The sequence below is a fragment of the Micromesistius poutassou genome (assembly GCF_964030765.1).
Source record: "Micromesistius poutassou genome assembly, chromosome: 9".
Lineage (NCBI taxonomy): Eukaryota > Metazoa > Chordata > Actinopteri > Gadiformes > Gadidae > Micromesistius > Micromesistius poutassou.
The window spans coordinates 14,298,971-14,309,644 of NC_140279.1; positions in this window are offsets into that span (position 1 = coordinate 14,298,971).

A 10,674-nucleotide genomic window follows, 5' to 3' on the forward strand; every position below is an offset into this window, starting at 1 on the left:
AGAGAGAGAGAGAGAGGCCGAGAGAGAGTGCAACAGGTTTGTTTCACTAAAGGTGGATGACAATATGGTGAAAAAATAGAAGAGGACTTAGGCCCTGTCCACACTAACCCGGGTAAATATAAAAAACGCACATTCGCATTGAAAACGATCTCTGTCCACACGTATATATCTGTCCATATCATTTTCATATCGTTTACGCAATGTTTTGCATCCACGTTCCACTGAAATGATTTTGATAAACAGTTGTTGTCGTCATGGTAACGCGACTTCCGCCACGCCTCTCTGTTTAGATTACAGGCGTGCAATCAGCTGATAGTTGCAGTTGATCAGCTGGCTTATCATTTTCGCTCACAAGCAAAAAATATGACTCAACCCAAAAGCGCAAAGGCAAGTTGTTATGGCAACCGAACGTTATCGTCTCTGAAAGCCTTTGTCTACCCTGACCACACTACAACGCGAACCCAGAGTTTTCACATTTATCCACCTCAACAAACAATTACATCAAAGGCTTTGATAAAAGCCTTTGATTTATTGTCACAGGCCTGTACTAATCCTGTCCAATTATCTAATTATGCCCAAAGGAAATGATTGGAGGGCCTACCTGTCTGTCTGACTTCCTAGCCCGGCTACCTATACTCCATCTGCCCATTCTTACACAAGGCTAGGCAGACCTTTTGCTCAGGCTAGCGAGCTAGCCTGAGCAAGCCCGAGCTAGCCTGGGAGGCCTGAAGGAGAGGTGGGATTCTTTTCGGTTGGATACTTTCACATTCTGGCTTATACTCTGGCTGGTTTCTCCAAATTGCCTAGCATAGCATTAACGATGACATAAGAGTAAAGAAAAAAAATGTACTGGTGTCTGTTCATAATCATAACGTTTATTTGGTAGACAATTTTATCTAAAGCGACTGATGCTTGAGAACCAAATACCAACCGATACAGTCCAAGCAATGAACTACAAAAAGTACCGCACCAGCAATATTACAAAACAGCCGTGTGTGTCATAGTGCCGAGGTGCTATGAATCAGAAAAAAGGGTTAATCGTTTGAAGGGAAGTGAAGTGAAGTGACGGAGGATATGGCGTCACCACCACCAGGTCTACACACTCAGACAAGGGGTCAAGGGGACAAGGGGTCAAAGGGGTCACGTCCCTGGATGAGACGCGCCCTCATAGGTCAGTGATTCTGCAGTCCGTGTGGAGCTGTTCACCAACAATCAGCCATGAGTTCTTTACGCACAAGAGGATCCACTGAGCAGCAACATGTAGACAGGCTGAAGGGCCTGATCACTGCTGAGTGGACCGTCTCAACGGCACTGGTTGCAAATGGCGATGAAGACCCCTGAACCTTGAAATGGTTGTGAAATGGGTTATATTATGTGTTTAGGTTCAGTAAAAGGTCTGTTATTTTCCAGAAGTACTATATATAATGTATTTGTCTCCCTCTCCCCCACTCTCTCTCACTCTTTCTCTCACTCACACTCTATCTCTGTCACTCTCTAGCTCTCTCTCTCTCTCTCCCTCCCTCTCTCTATCTCTCCCTCCCTCCCTCTCCCTCTCTCCCCCTCTCTTTCTCTCTCTCTCTTTCTCTAACTCACTCTCTGTCTCTCTGTCTCTCTGTCTCTCTCTCTCTAGCTCTCTCTCTCTCTAACTCTCTCTCTCTTTCTCTCTATTTCTCTCTCTCTCTTACTCTCTCTCTTTCCCTCTCTCCATCTCTCTCTCTCTCTCTCTCTCTCTCTCTCTCTCTCTCTCTCTCTCTCTCTCTCTCTCTCTCTCTCTCTCTCTCTCTCACACACGTGCGTGTCTGTGTATGTGTATGTGTGGCTCTCGGCACCATTCCTGTGTGTAGGGGTGTATCAATAAGAGAGACAAACAGACATACATACGCAGACCAACAGACAGACTGACACACCGTTGCACGGACAAACAGAAACAGATAGACATACAGAATAACTTTAATGGTATGATATGTGTGTTTATGTGTGTGTGTGTGTGTGTGTGTGTGTGTGTGTGTGTGTGTGTGTGTGTGTGTGTGGTGTGTGTGTGTGTGCGTGCGTGCGTGCGTGCGTGCGTGCGTGTGTGTGTGTGTGTGTGTGTGTGTGTGTGTGTGTGTCCATCAAATCAGACCAAGCTCAGGTCTGGCAGCAGTCTTACAGTACATAAGTGCCCCCTATAGGCTAATCCCAGTTTGGTTCAACCACAAAGTAGAAAGTGGACCACAAACGACGCTGGTGCTGTGGTACATGGGGTGGGACTTCATTAAAAGACAGGGGATGTATCTGTTGGAAACAATAATCATCTACATATATTTCTTCAGAGACATAACCGGCTTCTCAGGGTGATTTGATTCTTCAACATGGTTATTGTATTATATTGTCCACTGTATGAGCTACTTCAACATACAAATTGGTTGGCCAGTTTATTGTAGAAAGGCATGACAATACCTTAAATTGTTATTATTAAGTTGCAGTTGCCTACTTTGTATTCCTACATTTTATTTTTAAATATTGGTAGTGGATGATGTGTCATAACCCATGATGTGTTTAACACAACCATTTTCTTGTTATTACAAGATAATTATCTCATAAAACAACAGAACATTTACATTTTTCCGTCACGGCAGTAATGCACTTCCATAGCGAAATGTCATGTTAGACATGATCTCTCATTTATAACCGAGGGGGTGGTTACACGTGTGAGGGTATGCAGACGTGCAAGTGAATGCATAATGTGGGGTCTATGTTGCTGGGTTACTCGGTTACTCGGTTCAATCCCCAATGTGCAAATTCATCCATGAATTGGCAATGGATAAACCACATGGTGAATAGCTGTGGGAGTATTAAGCAGCCTCACCTGTCCCGAATCTGCCCCAAACCAGCCGTCATTCACACACACACACACTCCCACGACAGTATACGCATCCCAGTAAGTGCACTGTGTAACGTGTGCAGCCTCGTATCGTAAGCAGTGTCAGTGTACCACAGCGCTGGCCAGACTTGGGCCCTGAGTAGGCGGGCCACAGGCTGGACAGGAGAGGGCTCGATGCCAGGGACAGCCTGGCAGACATCACTGGGGCAGACGGCAGCAAGTGCCACTTACCAAGACACAGAGGACAGCGCTTCTCACAGTTACACGTATTACCACTCATTTGCATGGGCAACCGAGCATGAGAGTGTAACAGAGAGAGATCCCGGAGAGGAAGAGAGAGAGAGCGAGAGAGTAGCATAGAATTTTGGGGTTCATGTGCAAGCAAACATTTGCTTTGCAATACAGCGTGTTGTGTATCAGGTATCAGGTTGATTCTATTGGAGATTTTTGTTTTTGTCTCGCTTCAATATTGTGTAAAAGCAAATGCTGAGCATCTTAACAATAAAACTCAACACCAAAATGAATACTGATACTGCACATAGCATTTGTCCACCTGATTTCCTGGCCTTAAAACGTAATCTATTTTGCGGTTAAATGACAAAGGCGTATTTCCAAAAACAATCAAAAATGGTTTTGGTTCATTTTCATTCATCACAGGTGTTAGAGAAGAGCCGTACAGAGCCATTGATGCCAATCCATCAGTGTCTGGGAATATTTGATTTGATTTAAGAGACATGAGAGTTAACGCCAAGCCACGCTCATGTTTGAAATTTGTACTGAACTATACGTGTTGAATGCTGAACTGTTGCTGAACGCATGAATAAAAGTCAGGGCAATAGGTTTCGGCAGGATCATCACTCTCAATGTGATGGGAGGATGGAGCTAAGGTTAAATGCAGTGTGTGTGCCGATGTGTGCAAGTGATCGAGGTGCTGTGAGATGGAGGGGGGAAATGTGCCAGGGCACCATAGCAACGCAGTGGCACTTTAAAAAGCCTAAATCCCTCAAGAAAATTACAAAGCAATGAATGCCATGTCAGGAACACTTTCAAAAATGTGTGATGCACCTTACCCAGGTGGGGTTGCGCCTTCTTCGTCCTGTAAACTTTGACCTGCGTGCATGCTTCCTGTATGACCAATGGAATGCAAGAGAAAGTCAAAGTGAGATGGGATCTTTTATGTCAGTGGTGCCACGGTGCTGTCTTCAACAGTGCACCCTGAAATTTAAATAACATTTTTAACAGAATCCACATTTGAGTTGTTGAGCTCTTCATTGGACTGGCCTTGCTGTGCTCTTCTGTGTGTGTTAGCTGAGAAGAGTTGCGGCTAGTGTCCGTGAGGCTTTAGCATAAGTGCTATTTATGTACAATATTGATATGGGTTTCAGGTTACCAGATATAGATAACATACGCATATGTATGATATTGATTTGAGTTTCAGGTTACTAGACATACACGAAATGTATGTACAATATTGTTATAAGTTCCAGGTTACCAAACATATTGTACATGCAATTTATGCATGATACTGATACGATGTATGTATATTCAGAGATCCCTGAGATGAGTCAGATCCTGTTGCAGCACTGATCTCAAAACAACACACAAAGGAAACTCTCTCTCGGAGTGGTTCCCAGTCCACGTACAGCACAGAGGTACTTTATTGTGCCGTGATGAGTGACAAGTCAGTGGGGTGGGGGTAATTACAGCGTACGTGTGGAGAGGCGAGTAATGGAAAATGTTCCCACTTTAATGGTTCACCAAGTCCGTATGTCACTGAATATTAAACATAAGAAAAGCCCAGTCCAGTTAGTGGCTAGGGTGATTGACTCCAAGATGAAGGGTTGTGGGTTTGAATCCCAAATATCCCCAGTCTACCTGTAGGCATCTATGAGCAAGAGGCCTAACCTGATCATGTGTGTGTCTTTGTGTGCGTCTTTGTGTGTGTCTGTGCTTCCATTTAGAGCTTTCTGCCACGAGGGAGGCATAAGTGTGGATTCTTCTCTGTTCTCTTCACCTTCAGAAACATATATTTATATTTAAAATAAGCAACTCCACTGGTCCGTACGATGTACAGATGTACTGTGCCACTGTGTTCTTGCGGAGGCGAATATAGCCTGAGTCATCAAGACAAGCACATGAATGAGCTTCCTTACTTGAAGCCTGACCTCTATGTTTTTACATGGAGAACGGCAGTGAGTCACCAGCAAACCCAGCCCTGACGAAGGCACCGAGGTGGTGGATGTGAACCACCTCAGGTAATCAGGACAGAGGCCAGAGAGGGTCAGAAAGCTCCAGTCGTAGGAATGTTGACTGCTTAGAAACATGAGGTCTATATAGGATCTACTGTTGAACCTAATATCTCTGAAAAATAGAATTGCACTTTTCAGGGTATTCGTTTTGGATTTGATATATCCACAGAATATTGTGTATGGCCATCATCATCTCTGATGAAGTGTCTGTTTAAAATAGAGATAACACAAAGAGATTGTGTATGGTATTGATTGTAAGGTCGGTTCAAGAAACTCGATCCAGTCGTATGTTTTTTGCACTACACTGGAATTATGATCCAGTCATCAGCTCATGATGAGGACTGTCTCTCTGCCTACACAACATAAACACTAACATTCACTTCAAACGTATGCTACTTCAAAAAGCCCACCCACTCTCTCGACATTGTGTGACACAAAGAAACACACTGTACCTTAGCTTGTCTCTTGCAATCTATAATAGATTTTCTCAACATCCTGTTTTCAACTATTTCAGTTGAAAACTTGAAAGAAAATTAAATGATACAAAAATGAAATGCTGCCCAGTGGCGCACGGCTAGCTGCTAATCAGAGGGAGAGATTCTCTGGCAGGAGCCTGGAAAACATAGCACACTGACCTACATATTAGCAGCCGGTAGAGACCAGGCAGTGCGCAGTGGGCTTTTCATCATTCCAGGTGAATGGTAATGGAACAGAGGAGTCGACCACTTCGGTTTGGCCCTTCATTGTTCACTGAAGTGACCTGGCATTTTCCATCTCCCCTCATATTGAGGATCTTAATGTGATCCACGATCAACAAGCAGTGCTTGTAGCCAGGTGCGACTGTTACATAGCAAAAAGGCTTCTGTGCATCAGAGTATGCTGCATTGATTGTGTATGCGTCTGTGTGATTGCATTTAGTGTGGTGGATGGGTCGGTCACGATGTTTTTGACGTCATTAAGATTCAATTTGTCGAAGTAGATACTGGCTTTAGGTTTGTGCTCAGGGTGATGGGAGAGCGGATGTGTGTGAACGCTGTTACATGTTTATATTGCTTGTCGGCCGTCATTGGCTCCAATGGTGTGGCTAATATGTGCATTTTTTCTGACTTGGCCAGTAGGTCAGGAAGAAGTAGGCCGATTAAATATATTTTCATTAGTGGTTAAATCAATTCAAGATCTTCAACTCAATTGCTTTTTTTCAGCCTTCAAGATACAGATATCCTCAACGTAATACCGAAAATTATACGTCCTGGTAATGTAATTGTGAAAAGGCATGCCTCATCTATCTGAAGCAAAGGTTAGAACTAATGATAAACATCTAACCTTTACTTACTATACACTGATTTAACCAAACCTGTCAGTTGTCAGTGTGGTCGTAATACATACATGCTAGTTTGCATACATCTGGATCATCTGAATAATTTTTTAAGCTTAAGAACCATCTCAGCCAACAATTCCAACAGGTCATTACTGGTCAGATCTTTGCACATGGTCTTATTTTTTACCATAGATACATACCATAGGAACTGAATATATAAATAACTTTTGTCACCATACACCTTCGGTAAACTCAACCTTTAGAGACCAAAGGTCATTATGATGCTTCAATTCTAAAGGTTGAGTTTAACTGTGTAATGAATTTAGCTCTATTTTTTCTACCAGGCCTCTGTTTCCATGAGCAAGCTGGTAGATCAAGCTTAAGATCAAGCCATTAATGGATGATTCATTCGAATTGCAAAGAAGAATATATAAATATTGACTCTGATTTGTCAGTTTGCAAAGGTTTCAATGTATATTGAATCAGAGCGAGAGTTGAGAGATGGCAGGAGGGGCAGGAGCAGAGTGTGGGTGGTATGATCCGATACGACACCCCAAGAAGGAGCAGTTTGTTGGGGGTAGAGATCAATGGGGTTATGGACGGATTGGCAGACGCTTCTCTCCCCCATGTAGGAAACATAAACCCGGGACCAGCACCAAAAGCAGAAAAGCATGCAAGCGCAATACATGTGTGTTGAATTGAACATGAATCTTAATGTATTTAAATTGCAAACCGTGGGTGAATAAAGCGACAGGTTAGCCCTTGATGTTTCTTTTGGACAACCTTGGTCGTCTCCTAAAAAACTAAAAAATTACACAATAAAAGGGTCTACCCCATGGTGGTTTGTATGAATGGTCGTATGGTTAAATGTTTTAATGGAGTCTATTGGCATTATGTTATACTGTTGTTATCTGTTGCTGTGTGTATTCTTTAAAGGTTAACGTTTTTTTCATTAATTTTGCGGTGGTCACTAGTTGCAATAAATGCCCTGTGAGTCGGTTTTGGTGAAAATAATGCTCTGGTGCTTCTGTTTCACACTGTTCTAGTGTGGTAGTGGGGGTGGGCGTGGAAGAACGACCCGATTTTGGCTCTTATTCATGAGATGCAAATGCGCCTGGGAGCTCAGCTCCGACCGCCGTGGTGCCCCGAGGCGGCTCTTCTTTCTGTATTCAATCGCCGTGCCCGAGCCGTGTAAATCTTGAAATAGTGGTAATGTCCGATCCAACCATTTGTTTCCAAACTCTTGTTTCTTGGTCAAGAGACGCAACGTTGCGTCTTGTTATAGCCACAAACAGCACAGGCACAAACTCAATGCTGTCTTCCCGTGGGCCGTCGCAAGCCAAGGTTGTGAGGCCATGAATACTAATTCACCAACTGACGTCAGTTGGTGAGGCTTTTCGAATCCGCTCGTTTGTGCGTCTATTTTCTTACATTTGCTAATGCAGGCAATCGAGGTAGGAGAACGTTTTCACGTTCAGCATGCATATCTAACTCCGAGTAATAAACGGTTTTCGGTGGAATGAGACCTGCAGCAACTACGTACATGTATTAGCACTAGCTCAATCTCGACTCCTTCAGAATTTCTGTGGGTGGTTACGAACCAACCAAGTGGGCAGTACCATGAATAATAATTTGACAACGCTACGTAGCAGTGTCACCTTATCCAGATTGGCTCATTTTTTCTGCCTTTTTCCTTTCATTGGCTATTGCATACAGCAGACAAACTGCATAGATTTCAAACTTACCACAGGTCACAAACTTATTCTGACTTATGTTATTTAACAAACAATAGGAAAAATGGGATTTTAATGGCATGGGATCTTTAATATGTTTTTAATTTTTAGCCATCCTGTGCCTAGCTTGCCAAAGGACTACAGTTGAAAATTAGCCTGCTGGCTAACACTGGCACATTTACAGAAATGTAGATTAATGTGCACTGTCCTTTAAATAAATAAATGAAATTAAATGAAAATGAATACTATCTGCCTCTACAAAATGATCGAACAACGTGCGGCCCATTTTGGCGATTATCAGAAGGATTAAAGTTTCCCTTTCCCTATTCCAGACAGCAGCGGTGGCCCACCAAACAGTCGCCGAACAAAACGACAAATCGTTGTAAATCCATTTCAATTGTCAGCAGAAAAAGTAGGTTAGCCGGAGCGCCGCGACACGTGAAAGCTTGGCACATGTCGGCCAGGAAAACCTCCATCTTCTTGACCGGAGATGGACCATTGTTTGCAAACGATTCAGCGAGATGTCGCGAAAACACTTGGTAGGTTGCCTTTGTGACAAAGTCGTCGTTTCTTCGTGACGTATAGAGAAGCGTATAAGATGTGTCAATTGGAGCGTTTTTGAGTCCTTTGTGTTCAGAAACATTGAATAAAAGGGGAAGGTCAGACAAAAGGTAAGATGGAGTGGAAGGAATTCGAGTAAGATGGAAATGGGTGACACAGGATAGCGTAGGAGTGTTGTCCTGGTCAATTTAAAGAAAACCGGATACAATAGCCATTTGAAATATCAAAGACAACATCAATCATTGCATGTGAAGGCATATACACACACAGAAAAATCTGTATGGTGTTAATCGGATACAAATTCTAGGTAAATACAAAACAGAGGTAGTGACTGGCCTATATAATGTTCTGTGTTGTCATGCTTTAACAAATGAACAGATTCAAAGCAAAGTCACACTCGAAAGAGAAATTAAATAAGCAAGGGTAATTTTCTGTCAGCCGTTGCAGTGTCTACTTGTTTCATTTTTTATATAGTTTATTCAAACAAGAATAAACGGTATACATTTGAAAAAGCCGGTCATCAACGCTAACCCACTTTCCCTCGCTCTAATCCCATCCCACAGACCCCTTTCATGAACAAAGAGCAGCTATATGGATAATGAAACAGGGGAAGTCAACAGTGAGAATTTGCAAATAAGACATCTATGTTTAAGTAAGATTAAACACAATTAAATAATCACAGAGAGTAATAAAAAAACAAACGCAAACAACAGTATACAGTAATAAGCAAACACACTTGTTGAATGAAAAAGGGGAGTTATCAGTTACTGACATACAGGTGGTGACGTTGGGAGTATTGAATACCCAGGGAAGCTTCTGTGTGCACACACAGACACACACGGCCATCTTCTTTCACAACCAATCAACACCGACCCAATCTAGGCGGACAGGAAGTGAACTATAACAGTGACACTTCCCTCGGAACAAGCCGGTCAACATAGTCGATCAACGCTCTTCAACGGGAGTGGGTCTGCCAATTTTCGATAAGTATATAATATTATCCATGCCCTACAACAGTCACTGGAAGGAATGCTTGTGTAAACATAGTTCACTGCATGACTAGCACCTTGACATGAATACATGGCAGTACTCACAAACGCCATAGGCAACGTTTCCAATCCATTCCATGGCTTTCAGTTACTTTCTTTTAAATTGAACTCTCTGGGCTTTGCAGTTTGAAGAGGCCAGGATGTACCATCCTCCAGATTGCCACTTTAACAAAAAAATGCAATACAGGTCTGCTACGGTTGGAATATTTTCCCACCACTTTTCCAGGAATTTTCCATAAAAAAAACATTAAAGGAAAAAAAATACATATTACCATTCACAAAACACAATTCCCCATCAATGGCCATCCAAAGTACGTTAAGTAACGGATGCAATTTAGCTGGAAAATAATGGAGGGAGAGGGATTTGTGTACAACCACAAAGCCATACTCAAGATAACCAATCCATCAACCAATCAGAAGGATGATCTCATAAGAGAGATCCCACGTGGCACTTGACCGATTGAAGCAGTTTCAATAAAGGGTCTCTCCATGGCTTATTGCACACTACTAATCACTGTGTGCTTTGACACACATTCATACATTTCCAATACAGGCAGGAGAAGCGGAGGATCCAACCAGCAATTCTGCTATTGCTAGATTACAACCTCCTCTCTACAATATGCCCCATTTTAATACGCTTATAGGATCTGGACAGCACAGTCCGATCGTCATGTTTACATGCAAATACGATGATAAAACATAATACATTTCTCCTGCCCATGCTGTGTTCATGAGTAGGAGCTAATGCCATTGGCGATGTAAATGTCATGCTCCAGAGTTGCAGGTTTAAAACCCCAGTTGGGCTCAGCAGACCGCTTATGTGATAACAGTGATCATATCAATACAGATCTGGTAAAAAGCTCCATCTGCATATATTCCCTCTTTACAAATAAGTATGCAT